At 36.9% G+C, this 17,914-nt stretch overlaps 1 protein-coding gene across 10 annotated transcripts in view; it reads right to left on the bottom strand.

Moving 5' to 3' along the window:
- The window catches only part of LOC140602551 (BEN domain-containing protein 5), a 1,370,322-nt gene that overhangs the window by 824,639 nt on the left and 527,769 nt on the right, over positions 1–17,914 (bottom strand). The gene's annotated exons all lie outside the window — the stretch shown is intronic.

The following is a 17,914-nucleotide window of genomic DNA, read 5'->3' as shown; positions in this document are numbered from 1 at the left end:
TAGTTGGAGAGGATATTGACTGAATAATATAAAAACATTTAATTACAAATATGATATATAGTAGGTAGCATAAGAACATATAACAACAAAACTCAGGCTCAATCAGTGGGGTCATGGACAATTTCCTTGGAGATAGCTGATAGTTGAGCTAAAATATGAAGGCTTTTAAATTAGGGAATGGGTTGTGTATTTCAGACAAAGAGAATATCTTGTGTTCCTTCCTGTTCCTAAAAGGCATGTCTTCAGTTTGAGGGACTAAAAGAAGGCCATGCTATTAGCTAGTGTGCAAAGATCTTACAAGAGAAAGGAAGCAGATAAAGCTAAAGACACAGGCAAGTGCTAGTTCACTAATGGCATTGTAGGCCTTGTTAAAAATTTTTGTCTTTGTTCAAAATATAATGGGAAGGCACTGAGGCCATTAAGCAGCAGAGCAGACACTATCAGATTTTTAGATTTTTAAAACACCATTGTAGCTTTATCATAGAATAATGGATTTGTGAAAGTTAACAGTAGATGAAGGAAAGTAAGTTAGGAGACAATTAGACAAGCCCAAGTGAGAGATGATATGGTTTTGATGAGAAAAGGGATGGTAAAGATGGAGATGAACTTGAGAGGTTATAGAAGGTAAAAACAGCACAGCTTTTCAATTGATAGGGTAAGTGGATGTTCTTCTTTGCAATACTAAAGCAATATATAAAAATATTAGTATCATAATGTTTTACATGTTACAGTACTCCTCCAGATAGTTTCTTTATTGGGACTTCAGTAACTGGTGGTCTACTATACAGAAAGCATTGTACTCAGAGCTCTGATTGGCAGAAGTCAAGTGTAACCCAGGTTCCACCTCCAAGAAGCTCATGATCACTGAGCTGTTGAATTATCATGATGTATACTTGAAAGTAGAGCAACACTGTACATTAATTGTACTTGGGAAAAAAGTTCATGATCTTATAGAAGGGATATAGCATTATTTGTAATTCTGTAAGGTAGGTAATTTGGTTCCCATTTTATAGTTGCAAATGCTGAAACCAAGAATTCTTGTCAAAGGTAGCTCAGCTAAGAAATGGAAGAGACTACCAGCCCTTCTCTTTATAACTTGGCTACTCCTTTGTTAGTTCTCAGAATGAAAAATGATACTCTCTGGACCCCTGTTGATCCCTTCTGGGACCCACCAATGTTCCCCAAAGGCTCTATCTAACAAGTGAAATCCCAAGAAGTCCCTTTGGGACGTTTTATATTTCAGGGGGAAGTCGATAGCATGTTGTGCAGTCTGTCTAGATAAAAATAAATAAATAAATGAATTAAAGCTTTTTCCTCAGTGTTCAAATTCCTGCTCAAGTGAGTATAAGTGTATGGATAATTCTCTGCGAACTAAAAATGATTACTCAGAAAAATAATACTGGTATAAATCTTTTTGGGGACAAGAGGTGGGGGAGGGAATATCCAAGAATGAGTTAGCAGAGCACAAAAGCCCCACACATGGTTGATAAAAAGCCTTGCTATCCAAAGCTTGCTATTCAAGTGTAGTTCTTGGACTAGCAGCATCAGCAACACAAGAAAACTTGATAGAAATGGAGATTCTCAGGCCCTGTGGCAGACTTACTGAATCAAAAATCTGCATTTTAACAAGATCCCCAATGACTTGTACACACAATGAAGTTTGAGAAACACTAATATAAAAGTATACTTGAAGGAATATCCACCTGTGACAGCCAAAATAACCTGAAATTCTATCAGTAATATTGGTATTATTTCTATTTATCAAATATTTGGTCCTCTTTGAGTCTTTCTCTGTAAAGATACAAATTTCTCTAGCTTGTAAACAGCCTGATATTGATGAAAAAGGCATGATATATGGAGTAAGACATATCTGAGTTGGCATCCCAGGTCAAAATCAAGAGTACAAAATTTGGCATTTGCTGAGAACCTCTGAGATTCAGTTTGCCTCACTCCAAAATAAAGATAGCAAAGAATCCTTGTCAGATCTGAAATAGTGGGGTTAGTGGGTACCTAGATGGCTCAGTGAATTCAGTTTCTGACTCTTGGTTTTGGGTCAGGTGAAAATCTCATGGGTTGTGATTTCATGGGTGATGGAATCGAGCCTGCACTCAGAGTCTGCTTGAAGATTCTCTCCCTCTGCCCCTCCCCTCACTCATGCTCATGTGTGCTCACTCTCTCTCTCTCAAATAAATAAATAAATCTTTTTTAAAAATTAAAAAAAAAGTGGGATTGGTATAAAAGAAGAAAATGGACACTAAATTGTTTTCTGTTTATTTATATGGAATTCAATTATTGTTGGTATTGTTATTATCATGAATAGTTGTATTCATTCAATCACAGATCTATATATTGAGAACCTACTCTGTGACATACCTGGTACTATTTGCTAGGATAAAAACATGAATAAGAAGCAGTTCCTGCCCTTAAGAAGTTCTCAGGCTTGTGGTAAAGAAAAGAAGACATCATATAATTAGCAGTGCCCTACAAGAGGGGAAGAGCAATGTTAGAACCCAAGTCTCTAGGTGTTCAGGCAATGTTATTTCTCATCATAAATTCCAAGAAAACGTGGTGTGTTTTGATGAAGAGCTTAGGAAGTTTAGAGACAAACAGGGTGGTTGGAATACTGACTATATGACTTCCTACTTTGGGCAATAATCTTAAACTTTTCTAAGTCTTAATGTTCTTGTTTGTAATAAAACCCAGATAGCTGGGTAGCCCCAGTGGCCCAGCAGTTTAGCACTGCCTTCAGCCCAGGGTGTGATCCTGGAAACCCGGGATCAAGTCCCACGTCGGGCTCCCTGAATGGAGCCTGCTTCCTCCTCTGCCTGTCTCTCTCTCTCTCTCTCTCTCTCTCTCTCTCTCTCTGTGTGTGTGTCTGTCATGAATAAATAAATAAAATCTTAAAAAAAAAAACCCAGATGGCTGAGCTTATCTGAGGACAAAATGTGAAATGTGAAATGGCTACTGAACTGTAAGTTATTGGCCATTCACTCAAGTATTCAAGTACCTACTCTGTACCAAGCACACAGTAGTCTGCCTGAGAATACAGGGATGAAAAAGACTTTGTTACTGTCTTCAAGGAACTTCTAGTCAAGTACAATGTTGTCATAAATGTTCTAAAGGGAAAGCCTAGGGGCACCTGGGTGGCTCTGATAGTTAAGCATCTGCTCTTGGCTCAGGTCATGATCTCCAGGTCCTGGGATCAAGCGCCATATTGGGATCCTGGCTCAAAGGAGAATTTGCCTCTCTCCCTTGCTCATTCTCTCTCGCTTTCTTTGTATCTCTCTGTCTCAATTTAATAAATAAAATATTTTTATTTTTTTAAAAAGGGAAAGCCTAAGTTATGTGGGATGGAATGAGAGAAGCACAAACCTTTTCTGGAGGAAGTTGGAGGGGTAGGCTAAAGAGAGTCAGCTTTGACAAATGTGTAGCATCAATTTAAATATTTTCAATGTTTGTTATCAAAAATTTTTTAAATTTACATGAAAAAAATAGAAATAGCTTGAGAAAGAAGAGGGAATATTTTGAATTAACAGTGTCTAATACAGCAAAACTCTAGTAGTAGTAGTAATAATAATAACAATAACAACAACAATAATAATAGGTAGTGTTTACTGAACACAAATTAGGTGCCAGGCATGGTGTTTGTTTTTTTTTTTTTTCATGGTGTTGTTAAATGCTTTATCTGCATTAGCACATTTAATTCTACCTGTATTGGTTTACTGTTTGTGGTCTGCCTGGAAACTTATGATACTCTCTCATCTCCTGACTTTCCCTGTTATCTTCCAACCACAAAATTTTAGATTTGTCTGCCAAGTTTCAAGATAAACACTATTGGTCCTATTTTAACTTACTTCCCTCCTGCCTTTCCCCTAAGCACTTTTTGACGCCCACCCCACCTCCAGTTCTATCGATATGGATTCCATATTTAGATGTACTATTCATTTTTCTCATATTTAAAAATGGTCCAAGAAATGTGTCTTTCAGTGCTATAACTCCTGTTTTGAAATCCCTATGTGAGCCAAGAACTTTATTTCCTCCTAAGAGAGATTCTTAATGCAGATAGATTTTAGTCTTAAGCAACAGACAGACATTTATAAAATCCAAGAGCTCTAGGGCACACCAGAACCTTAGATTTTGCTACCCCAATAGCAACAATATAGATGGAGGTACAACAGATGATTATGTCTTAATCAAATCACTTTTCATATAAACTGTTCTTCAGTGGACCCACAACAAGACACCTTTGTGTTTTACAATAGAAAGTTTTGCTGTAAATTACATTGGAGGAGAAAAAGGCACCAAATTGTGCTTCTCTACACATCCTTAAAATATATGGTTTCTGTATCTGCACAAATAGAGGGAGATATGATTTTCAGGGAAACTCATTTCCAAGTTCCTTTTCTTGTTCTTTTTTGAACAAAGTTCTTAACTAGGTCGTGCTGTCTGCCTGACTTTAAAGTAGTTTGAAAAAATTCTTCTTTGATTTTAAAAATTAGGCAATGCATTTTTTATCAGAACAATTGAATTAGTACGTATCGGTATGATTCAAACAACTACTAATCTCAGAATACACGAGGATCAAAAGTCTTATGTTTCTTATCAAATTGTAAGATCTGGATGTAAGTCTTTTGAGTCCTAAATTCTCTAAAGTCATAAGTTCTCTAAAGTTCTCTCAAGTTTTCCTCCTTCTCCTTCCCCTCCCCCCTTCTCCCCCTCCTCATCCTCCTCCCCCCATTGCTATCTCATACCTTCTTACTTTAGTTCATGTCCTGCCCTCCACTTCAACCTCCACTCTCATCTTCACCAAGCTCTTTTTTTTTAAGATTGTATTATTTATTCATGAGAGACACACACACACAGAGAGAGAGAGAGAGAGAGAGGAGGGGGGGGGGCAGAGACACAGGCAGAGGGAGAAGCAGGCTCCATGCAGGATGCCCAACGCAGGACTTGATCCCGGGTCTCCAGGATCACACCCTGGGCTGAAGGCAGCGCTAAACCACTGAGCTACCCAGGCTGCCCACTGAGCTAACTCTTAAATATCCTTTAAAAGTCAATTTAAGTGTCACATTCTCTAAAAGACATTTCTGATTCCTACCCTCAACTCCAGACCAGAGGCCAAGTTAAGAATTCCTTCTTTTTTTAATCCTTGTATTGATTTTTGTCACAGCACAAATGACCCTGTATTATTACTGCACAAAGTGTAATGTCATGTGCTCACCAAACCCAGTTCCTTTTCCTCTCAGACACAGTTAGAACTACTCCCTACAGCTGGGGAGGACTATGGACTGAGTCCAGCAAAGGGAATGTGCAAGGAGATGTTCACTTCTTGTAAACCCAATCTTTCACTATCTCTCTCTTCTCTCATCTCTGAAAGGCAGAGATCTGGGTCCCCAGTTGATGGTGGAGTTGAGTTTCCCACTAACTCACATACATTATAAATAAATGAGAAGTAAACTTTTAAGCAACTGAGGTTTTGAGGCTGTTTGTTGTGGCTTATATTGACTAACAGAATAATCAATAATAATGTCCATCTTGCTATCTAGACTATAAGCTTCCTGAAGTCAGTGGTTGTGTTTCATTTATCTGTTTCTATAACATTTAAAGAAGATGCTGATGGATAGAAGGTACTCAGGAAATAAATATTTATTCCTGGAGTATTCCTCATAATTACTTTTTTTCCTTACTTAACTAGGGAAACTACTAACAATTTTTGGTTTCTCTTTTACTTAACAGAACAAAGAAGAGCATTTTGGATTTACCTGAGACAGGACAAATAAATGAATAAATATAAGGTTAGTTATCTGGAGCTTTCTGAAGCCCAGGTTTCTCAAGTCAAGCATGAGAAGATGACAGAACAGAGTATCCATGGATTAATTGAAGATCAATGACTTTCACAATTGATATCTATCAATTTGATATAGAAATCAAATTGATAGATATCTACCAACTAACTGTGGCAGCTACTATACTTCATTTCAAAGACAATTCAGTACTAATAGTCACAGCCAAGCTCTCCAGCTCGTTAGTGAAAAAAATAAGCAAAATCCCTATAATCAATGAGAAATTATTTTTTAATAAGGTACTGGTACTGGTTAAGCCAATCTGCATCCTAGATTTTTCTCTCTGACTTTATCTGGCTTGTTCTGTACCCTTAGAGGCACCTGCATACAATACACACCCCTAAACACTCTTTGATCTGCTGAGGAGCCTGAATCCTAGATTGAGACACATGGACAATGTAGGCAGCAGTGACTTGTACGGTGCCATTTTAAAAGACTCTGGAAGAAGTAAGATCTGTAAGATATATTCCCAACCTATTTCCAACAGTTTAGCAGTGCATGAAATACAAACTCTATATCTGAGTCTGTCTACACTTAATGAGAAAAAAAGTTATATAAGGCCAATTTCTTCACTTAAAGAATGATAAATCCTGGATTTCCCCTCCTCTTCCTTTCTTAGGGGCAGCCCTCACCAGGAGGTTGCCATTATTAAGAAAGCCACATTAGTCCTGCCCTAGGCATACCCAGAATGCTTTGCTTTGTCCTGTTAAATTAAAGAAAAACCAAAATTTACCAGTAATTTCACTGGGGAAGTAAATAAAAGTAATTGTGAGAAATATCTCAGGCAGCCCAGTGAATAATTTTAGCACATGACAGACAAAGGCTTAGAAATAAGAATACTTGTTTTAATTGAACATCTGAAATGTTGTAGTTATACAAAGAAAAAGTGTGAGGGAAATGAATGATCCCAGCTCCAGCAAGGCTATATGTTTGTGAAATATCCTCATGTTCAGGGCTCTGTCTTCTGTAACTAGGGTAACCAGTGTTTTAAATCCTGTAAGTTTACAATGTCTGCTCCTATTTATAGATACTCAATGCATCAAGAAGGTACTTAAGTCCTAGTTCAGTCATGATGGGGAGGATAGGAGCTCTCAACACCATTTTGGAGGGAGGGACAAAGTCGGGGAAATTAATACTCTGTGCTGGGGGTTACTGTAGAGTTTACTTTGTGGGTGAGTGAATATAAACCCTGATGACAAAATGAAGATCTGACCAGAGGGGGTGGAGAAGAAGAGATAGGTAACCAACTAACCTGCATTCAGCTTTACCCTGAAGCTAATGAAACTCAAGCTTGGTGTGTGGCAGTGGGGGAAGCAGGGAATATAAAAATTCCCCACTTCCACATGTGATTAATGAAAATCAATAATCAAAGGGAATTTAAGATTTTTTTTTTTTTTGGAATTTAAGATTTTTAAAAAGATTTTTTATTTTATTTATTCCTGAGACACACACACACACACACACACACACACACACACACACACACACACAGGCAAAGACACAGGCAGAGGAAGAAGCAGGCTCCATGCAGGGAGCCCAATGTGGGACTCTATCCCGGGTCTCCAGGATCATGACCTGAACTAAAGTCAGCTGCTTAACAGCTGAGCCACTCAGGCGGCCTGGGAATTTAAGATTAATCACTGCACAAGAAAACATATGTTCTAAAACCTTAAGTTTTATGTATGGAAAAGCTTGAGGTTTTCCCAAATTTCACAGTAATTCTAAATTTTACATTATCAATAATGAGTCACGACACTGAAATAAACTTTTTAAAAACCATCAATAAAAAAATTATTTGATCAATCAATTTATAGGAAAGACTAAATTAGCTTTCTATTCTTTCTTCAAAAAATTATATTATATAATCATAGTCACATGAAAAGGAGATTGGAGAGTATGCAGCCAAACCTGGGGGGGGGGGGGGAATTGTTATCGGAGTATATTAGAAAGTTAATTAATAAAAATATTGCACTATTTAAAAAATATTTTATGATATTTGCAGCATTTAAAATTTAATAATTTGTCACCTTTAAAAAATTTGTAATTTATGCTTTCTTTTCATATTCTAACTCAACACAAGTTAGATTTGTCATATGGTCTTAACGCAGCCCACCAAATTGAATAAGCTTAAGGCCCCACAAACTTGGATACATCCCAGCTCACATGCACTCATCACTTGCAATGTAAGATCCCTTTGCCAGTGAGCAACCCGATTTAGCTAGAGTCTCTCTTATCCCTGTCTTATCAAACCACAGACCAGGGGAAAGGGGGTTGGGGGACTAATTCTGGGCTGAAGTCAGTATAGGCAGAGCAACATGGTATATAGCACAAAGGATACAGAGTTTCTGTCAGAACTGGGCTTGAATCCAGCTTCTTTCACAACTGTTAGCTCATATGTTCCCTTATCATCTCTGAAGAAATTGATTCTCTGTGACCCTTGGGAAATTCGTGTTTTTGTTTTTGTTTTTTTTTAAATCAAGAGTCATTAATATATAGTGTTGCATTAGTTTTGTGTGTAACATGTAATGATTCAACAATTCTATACATTTCTCAGTGCTCATCAAGCTAAGTATACTGTTAATTCCCTTTTATTTACTCCACCAATCTTCCCACCTACCTTTCCTCTGGCAACCACTTGTTTGTTCTCTGTATTTAAAAGTCTGAGTTTTTTTGTGTGTCTCTTTTTTCTTTGTTTGTTCATTTGTTTTATTTCTTAAATTCCACATCTGAGTAAAGTCATATGGTATTTGTCTTTCCCTGACTGATTTATTTCATTTAGGATTATAGTCTCCAGGTACATCCATGTTGTTGCAATTGGTAAAATTTCTTTTTTTCTTTTTTCTTTTTTTTACTGCTGAGTAGTATTCCATTGTGCATATATACAAACAACATCTTCTTTATCCATACAAATGTTGATGGACACTTCACTTGCTTCCATATCTTGGCTATTATAAGTAATGCTGCAATAAATATAGGAGTCTAAGTATCATTTTCCAATTAGTTTTGGTTTTTCCAGGTAAATACCCAGTAGTGAAAAACTGGATTATGTGGTAATTCTCTTTTTAATTTTTTGAGGAATCTCCATATTGTTTTCCACAATGGCTGTACCAATTTGCATTTCTACCAGCAGTGCACAAGGGTTCCTTTTTCTCCATGTTCTTACCCACACTTGTTATTACTTGTGGTTTTCATTTTAGCCATCCTGATAGTTATGAAGTAATAACGAATTGTGGTGTTAAGTTGCATTTCCCTGATGATTAGTGATGCTGAGCATTTTTCATGTGTCTGTTGGCTGTATGTCTTCTTTGGAAAAATGTCTAGTCAAGTCCTCTGCCCATTTTTTAATTGGATTATTTGGGTTTTGGTATTGAGTTGTTTTTTTAATATATTTTTTATATAAATTCCTTACTGGATATGCCATTTGCAAATACCTTCCACCATTTAGTAGGCTGTGCTTTTGTTTTATTAATGGTTTCCTTCACTGTCCAAATGCTTTTCATTTTGATGTAGTCCCAATAGCATTTGGTTCCCTTGCCAGAGGAGACATATCTAGAAAAATATTTCAGTAGGTAATGCCAGAGACATCACTGCTTATGTCTTCTTCTAGGAATTTTATGATTTCAATTCTTACATTTAGGTCTTGAATCCATTTTGAGTTTATTTTTGTGTATTTTGTAAGGAAGTGGTATAGTTTCATTCTTTTGTATGTAGCTGTCTAGTTTTCTACACCATTGTTGAAGAGACTATATTTTTCCCATTATATATTCTTGCCCGTTGGCAAGCTCTTTAACTTTACTGAGGCTCAGTGTCCTCCCTCAATACGATAAGGAACACATGAGCTAACAGTCATGAAAGCAGCACTTGATAAACTGTTAAATACTGCATACAGAAGTATTAAGAGTAAGTAATTTGGTTGAAGCCACGGGTGGTAGGATTAGGATTTGGAGCCTAGATCTTTCTGAGCCAAAGCACATTCCTGTTCCCATTACACCATGATGCCCCCCTTGCCTGTGCCACAGTCATGTTGATGACATGATCTGGGGTGTTTATGATATCACATGTAACCTTTACCTTTCTTCTATTTCTCCCAGCCAAACAGCCTTGCTACCATTCCTAACGGGCATGACCTCATGGCTCAGTTTGTGTGCTGACATTACTAGGGAGGTTGAATGGATTACACAGGGCTGCAAGCTTCAAGTCAACTAAGATTTACTTAGTACTTATAGTTATTTTTAAAGTCTTTATCTTTCAGAAGTATATACTAAAGTATTTATGGAATACATTATATAAGATTTACTTTAAAATAATACAGTGAAAGAGGGGTTAAAGGGGAGTAGCAATAAAAATGAAAAATTATTGGCAAGTTGATCATTGACAAAGCTGAATTATAAGTACATGAAGTTCATTGCACGATTTCTGTTTACTTTTGTATTTTTCAGAGTAAAAAGTGAAAAAAAAATGAGTCATTGAACACCATCCTAGATGTACTTGGGACTTTTTCCCAGTCCTGTCTGAGTTTGCCTCCTGGCATTTGTTGTTTGCTCCTTTAATTTCAATTTTTCTGATAACTACAAGCCAAAAATCATTGTTGTGTGGCAATAATATTAATAGTAAGAACAATAGCTTCCATTTTTTTAAAGTGCATATTCTGTGCATGCCCCAGTACAAAGTAATTTACCTTCATTTTCTCCTTTGATTTTCGTAAGAACTCTATGAAGTACGCATTAGATTTATTTTATGGATGAGGAAACTTAGATTCTGGGAGATTAAGCAACCTGACCAAAGTCTATGGTAAGTAATGTTCAAATCTTGTACCTTACCAAAGTCTATGGTAAGTAATGTTCAAATCTTGTACCTTAACTGTGTCACCTATTTCTCAGATTCTGCTTTATACCCTAAGAAGATACCAAGCTATAAGATAGGAGGTACCAGGGGATGTATGTGCTGAGGTTAGCCAGAGAGTTACATTCTAGAGCACATGTTCCAGAGTGGAAGAATTCAGAGTCCATTCCAATTAAAACCTCATTGTCTTACATCCAGCTATTCTAATAGTACTCATTAGCAATTCCAGGGTTTCTTGACACTTTAAACAGAGGTAGCTAAATATTTCCTATGAAGGGCCAAATGATAAGTATTTTCAACTTTGTGAGTTACATCATCCCTTTCACAACTATCCAACTATCCATTGTAGCAAAAATTAGCCACAGACAATTCATAAACTAATGGGTGTTGCTGTGTTTCAATGAAACCTTATTTACAAAATCAGGAAGTGGGCTACATTTAGGCCACAGGCCAGAGTTAGCTGATGCCTCTTCTAAGATGTTAGTAGAAAACTGCCTCATACCGTTTATTGGTAGCTTCTTTCTCTTATCCTTAATGATATTTTTTCAAAATATGGTAGGCCTCAGCTCCAACACTCATGGCTTTCTTGACATTTAAAGCATCAGTAAGGCAAACAATGAACTCCTGAATTGCCAATTTTTGCCATTGTGAGAGTTACCATGATTTACACTAAATATTAGCTAGATAGCATCTGAATTGCCATCCAGGTCAGCAATGTAGCAGTATAATGAAACTCCATTTCCAGTATATCTAGTCTTTATATATATATAATTGAAGTTTGAGTTGCCAACATATAGTATAACACCCAGTGCTCATCCCGTCAAGTGCCCTCCTCAGAGCTCATCACCCAATCACCCCATCCCCCACCCACCTCCCCTTCCACTATCCCTTGTTCATTTCCCAGACTTAGGAGTCTCTCATGTTTTGTCACCCTCTCTGATATTTCCCACTCATTTTCCCTCCTTTCCCCTATAATCCCTTTCACTATTTCTTATATTCCCCGTATGAGTAAAACCATATAATGTTTGCCCTTCTCCGATTGACTTACTTCACTCAGTATATCTAGTCTTATAAACAGTAAGAAACTCCTAGTGTGCCTTTGCACAAATCTGGATTTATTCTTGATGACATTCTTTTTTCCTCCTATCTCAGAACACTCAATGTTTTTTTTTTTTTTGTTTTTTTTTGTTTTTTGTTTTTTAGAACACTCAATGTTTTATTGTTGTGCTCATCAGTCTTGGAGATAACTTTTCCCACAGAGCTGGTTTTCTTCTGTCTGACATCTAGAACATCACAAAGACCAGCTAGCTGAGCCTTGCAGCTCTGAAGAGATTTATCCACTATAAAAGTCTACCTCAATAGATAGGGTTCCATCAGAAACAAGGATCTCTCTGGCAATGATCTTGAGAACAGGCTTGGTTCTAGCCTAGGTTCTGGGCACCCAGAATTCTGAAGAACAGGCAGGTCTAATATTGAATTTGAAATACTATAGTGTAAATCTACTGCCTATTTCCCCAAATCTTAAATCAGATCCATGTTCAAATACATGTATAAGTGGAGTTTTGGGTAAATTGTCTACTTTAGTTCAGGTTCTCATTATTTCTTCAGTTAATTCTTTACTGATCTCCCTGCCACTAGTCCTATCTCTCTACAATTTATTCTCCCTACCAATGCCAGAATGATTTTTTTAACTTAAAATCTCATCATATCACTTCTTCTTTATATTCCTTCTTCTGCTGTATATACTTATTAGATCCCCTTAGGCTTCAGGAAAAGTCCAAACTCTTCAGTATAATATTCAAGACCCTTTCGCAATTGCATAGCCTCACTCTGCCATTCCTCTACAACCTGTATTACTGACATACTAAGTATCTGTTCCTTGCAGAGACCGTATTTCTGCTTATCTCAGATACTTCCCAAATGGAGTTCCATCCATTTAGAATATGTTTCCTATTAGTTTCTGTCTGTTTATTTTTTTTTTTTAAGATTTTATTTATTTATTCATGAGAGACACAGAGAGAGAGAGAGAGGTAGAGACACAGGCAGAGGGACAAGCAGGCTCCGTGCAGGGAACCTGATGCGGGACTCAATCCTGGGACTCCAGGATCACGCGCTGGGCTCAAGGCAGATGCCAAACCGCTGAGCCAGGGATCCCCCTAGTTTCTTTCTGTTTAATTGCCTATCTTTCCAGTAAAAGTCATGTATCACTTGTCCCAGTAGCCTTCTCTGGTCACCAAGCCCACACAGTCTAGTTTGGGTATTCCCATTTGATTTTAGCAAAATTTTCTGTACTTATTTCTATGTGATATTAGGCATAATTGATTACTTCTCTGTCCTCACCTACCCATATTAATTCTTGAGCAGAGGAACTGAGTTTTCTTTCCTTGTTTTTAGTTTGGTTTGGTATCAGTAGGCCTTATTACGTACCAAAATTAGGTATACAATACATAATTTTGAAAAAGTGAATTTGATTAATGACAGTTACTTTAGGTATCAAGAGATAATGGCTCAAAATCTAGAAGAGGATATTTAGAAGGTATCTAAAGCTATATATGTAAACATCTATTTTTAAGATACATTAATTGGGATTCCTGGGTGGCGCAGCGGTTTAGCGCCTGCCTTTGGCCCAGGGCACGATCCTGGGGACCCGGGATCGAATCCCATGTCGGGCTCCCGGTGCATGGAGCCTGCTTCTCCCTCTGCCTATGTCTCTGCTTCTCTCTCTCTCTCTCTCTGTGTCACTATCATAAATAAATAAAAAATACATAAAAATAATTTAAGATACATTAATTAATATGAATAAAGGAAAGTACATATATCATAAGTTTAGAACTCAATATGAGCACATTTGTGAAACATTGTGAAACATAGCATTCAGATCCAAAAACAGAATATTACTAGCACCTTACATATCCTCCACTCATGCTCCGTTCTCATTATTAGACATATCAAAGGTAAACACTGCCCTGACTTCTAATATATAGGTTAGTTTTGTATGCTTTTGAACAACATATAAATACAATCATATAGTCTGTATTCTTTTATGTTGGCTTTTTTTTAACTCAACATAATGTCTGTGAGATTCATCTGCATTGCTACATGTAGGTATAGATTATTCATTCTAATTGCTACATAACATTCATTGTGGGATTATAACATAATGTATTTATCTATTCTATATCCATTCTACTGTTGATGGGCATTTGGATACTTTCCTTGGGGTGTGGGGTTATAACAGTGCTTTGACCATGCCTTCTGGTAAATATACATATACATTTATGTCGAGGATAAGCTAGAAGTATAATTTCTGGGTCACAAGGTATACATATATTCACCTTTAGAAGACACTGCCAGAGTTTTCCAAAGTAACTGCACCAACATAGAACTCCTTTTAATTCAAGAGATATGTTGAGCTCATAGAAAATCTCTATGTAAATAAAAAGTACTGTTATTAACTCAATGCCTCATTTGCACAAGATTATCTTGTTCCACAGCAATTAAAAATAACATCTTTGATTAGATGAAATCAAATATCTACTGGAATTTGCATTTATAATCTAGATGTGTCACACTCTTTATCTAATCAAAATTAGATTTTGACATGCTTTCAAATGTATCAGTGGAAAAACAAATGCTGGTGTGCTGATTTTAAAATATATTAGGTATATTAGGTATAATATGTTAGGTATCATGTCCATGTTTTCTTTAGAAATGTCCTAGTTTGTCAAATGATTAGAAAGAACACTGACCTACAAATCCAATATTTTCTACATCCCCACTGTACATTTGCAATATTCATAGATCTTTTAAACACCTGATTCACCAATCTCTAGAATTTATGTCATCTTGAATATTCCATGGAATAAGTGGTTCTCTTTTTTGTTTTAATTATTTTATTTATTTTTATTTTTTTTAAAGACTTTTTATTTATTTATTCACGAGAGATATACAGAGAGAGAGAGGAGGTGGGGCAGAGACACAGGCAGAGGGAGAAGCAGGCACTATGCAGGGAGCCTGATGTGGGACTCGATCCGGGGTCTTCAGGATCACGCCCTGGGCTGCAGGCGGCGCTAAACCGCTGTGCCACCAGGGCTGCCCTGTGTTAATTATTTTAAATTTTAAATTTGTTATACTAATAACAGTATAGTAAAAAAAACTTGAGAAAAAGAAGAAACATACAGCATAAAGAAGACAAATATGACTGGTAATCCTACTTTGGACCAAAAATTGTTAAAACTTCAATGCTTATTACTCTAGATTTTCCTATGTATTCCTTTCTTTTGTATGTACTTTTTAAAGATTTATTTATTTATTTGGTGGGTGGGGGGGCAAAAGAAAAGGGAGAGAGAATCCCAAGTAGACTCCAAACTGAGCATGGAGCCTAACGCAGGGCTCAACTTCTTGACCCTGAAATCATGACCTGAACTGAAATCAGGAGTTAGATGCTTAACCAACTGAGCCACCCAAGTGTCCCCCATTTTGTGTGTATTTTTTAAAACAAATATAGAAACATAATATACATATATTTTACTTGGTTTTAGTTTTATATCATAAAAATCTCACCATATCAATTTACATAAAATTTTAAAGCCTAAACAAAATAGCATAGCATGTTAACAAGTATTTTTCATTTTAAGCAACAGACCAATTCCCATTCTTTCACAAACCCTATCAAAGCATAAAATGTCCACAGCTCTTGGTTACAGACTACAGGTATTAATAGTATCATATCACTGGGAAGAATATCATTTTAAGGACTAGGTGATGGGATCCCTGGGTGGCGCAGCAGTTTGGCACCTGCCTTTGGCCCAGGGCGCGATCCCGGAGACCCGGGATCGAATCCCACATCGGGTTCCCGGTGCATGGAGCCTGCTTCCCCCTCTGCCTGTGTCTCTGCCTCTCTCTCTGTCTCTGTGTGTGACTACCATAAATAAATAAAAATTAAAAAAAAAATTAAAAAAAAAAAAAAAAAGGACTAGGTGAGCTGGACTTTACCACTGGCTTTACCACTGTTTTATTGGGAACCAGTTACTTAGTATTTCTAAGCCTAAGTTTGCTCAGCAAAATCTAAAGTGACAAAGCATACTTCACATATGTGTCACGAGAATTGTGCAAAACAATATACAGAGAAATTTTTAACATGGTGACTGGCACATAAAAAGTATTCAATAAGTTTGCTTGAATCTGAATCTGTGGGAAGTGCAAAAATTATAAGAAACTGGCACTATCCTTTATAAATTCAAAATCTAACAGTAGATTTGGGATAGTTAAACAAATCAGTAAGAAGAAGAAAAAACCCATTTTCATTGATTAAATGCTTACTCTATGCTCAAGACCATGTTGTACACTTTCATTTTTACTATAAGAGGCATCACTGCATGGGGAGAATGAAATGATCCCTGGAGTAAGATGCTCCTATTCCTGTATCATATTCTTGGAAGAATATTCCTTCTTACAGAGATTCTGGGGGAAGATTGCTAAATTGATGCAGCAAAGGTTTGAAGCTTTGATGGGGAAAGGGAGATGAGTAGAAGCAGAAACAAGAAAAACTGTCCTTTCATAGCTTTTGGCTCTTTCTTATTTTTCAAAAGTACAGATCTGAATTCCATCCTTATTGAATGTAATTCTTTTTCCTAGAAAGTCATCCAAATGTGCCTTTTGGTTGAGTAAAAGTAAAGATGCACTTTTGACCTGTGCTTTAGAGAACATGGCTAGGTTGAGAGAAATTGCTCTGTAAATAAATAGCTTTTTGGGGGAACTGTATAGAAAATGGGGGCAAATACCTGCTTCAGATCCCAAAAACAAAATTAAGGCACAAAGTTGATGAGTGGTCATTTTAACCACTTCAAAAAGGATTTCCATCTCACTCTAGTACTCCAAATATTGAAAGCCATGAAGGCCTGCAGAGGTAGCACCCTTGCGTTGACATTGGCACATGCCTTCTCTATGTGGATGTCTAAGTCCTTTCAGACTAGTTACTTTCTTTTCATCCTCCAGCTTTCTTTATAAATGAACTGCCCTAAATAGGGCCTTCCCTAAGTGCTTCTTATCTCATTATATCTCATAGAATCTTATTTTTTATCTACATAGCACATATTGCATTGTTATTATATATTTATTTGAATATTTATTTAATGTGTATCCTTTCTATTATTGTATATACTTCATGTAGCAGAATTACATCTACTTATTAATAATATAATGCTTGGTATTTCATTTTTTGAACTTTTTAATCTTTTTAAAGATTTTACTTATTTATTCATGAGAGACAGAGAGAGGGAGAGACAGGCAGAGACACAGGCAAAGGGAAAGCAGTTTCCTGCATGGAGCCCGATGTGGGACTCGATCCTGGATCCCAGGATCATGCCCTGAGCCAAAGACGCTCAACTGCTGAGCCACCCAGGTGTCCCCATGCTTGAGATTTTAGTTGGCAATTAAAAATGTTGAGGGCAGCCTTGGTGGCTCAGCAGTTTAGTGCCACCTTCGGCTTTAATAAACAAAATAGGGATCCCTGGGTGGCGCAGCGGTTTGGCGCCTGCCTTTGGCCCAGGGCGCGATCCTGGAAACCCGGGATCGAATCCCACGTCGGGATCCCGGTGCGTGGAGCCTGCTTCTCCCTCTGCCTGTGTCTCTGCCTCTCTCTCTCTCTGTGACTATCATAAATAAATAAATAAATAAATAAATAAATAAATAAATAAATAAAATATTTTAAAAAAATGTTTGTTGAATGGATGCACTCATCCAATCCAGTTGCAAATAGTTGCATTATTTATTATGTTTATTGTTTCTCTTGTTCCTTCAGTATATAAGATCCATAAAGTGCAGAGATTTTTCATTTTTTTCACTGATATTTTCCTAGCACCCAGTGTATTGCATGATGCATAGTATATATTCAATGAATATTTATTATATTAATATATGAATGAATATGGTGTCTATGTTTAGGTTCCTTCGAGTAACTTCTTGTTCAAAAAGTAAATACTTGGGGGAACCAGAGACCAAGAGGAGACACATGGGGTCTGAAACTGACAGACTGGTTTGAAAGCACATGTGAGATATCATCTTAAGGGCTTCTGAAAATATCCAGGAGTGCTTTCTAAGGACAACTGAGGGTTTTGCACAGGACAAGAACAAGAATTCTGGGTTATCTGTGTGGTTGTAAATTGATTTGTCTCTGGTAACTCAGAAGATTTAGTAGCTTGGGCTTATGCCAATTCTATAAAGTAGAT

This window comes from Canis lupus, chromosome 13 (assembly GCF_048164855.1).
Source record: "Canis lupus baileyi chromosome 13, mCanLup2.hap1, whole genome shotgun sequence".
Taxonomy (NCBI): Eukaryota; Metazoa; Chordata; class Mammalia; order Carnivora; family Canidae; genus Canis; species Canis lupus.
The sequence above is the reverse complement of the archived record's forward strand: the minus strand, read 5'-3'. Positions and strand labels throughout refer to the sequence as shown.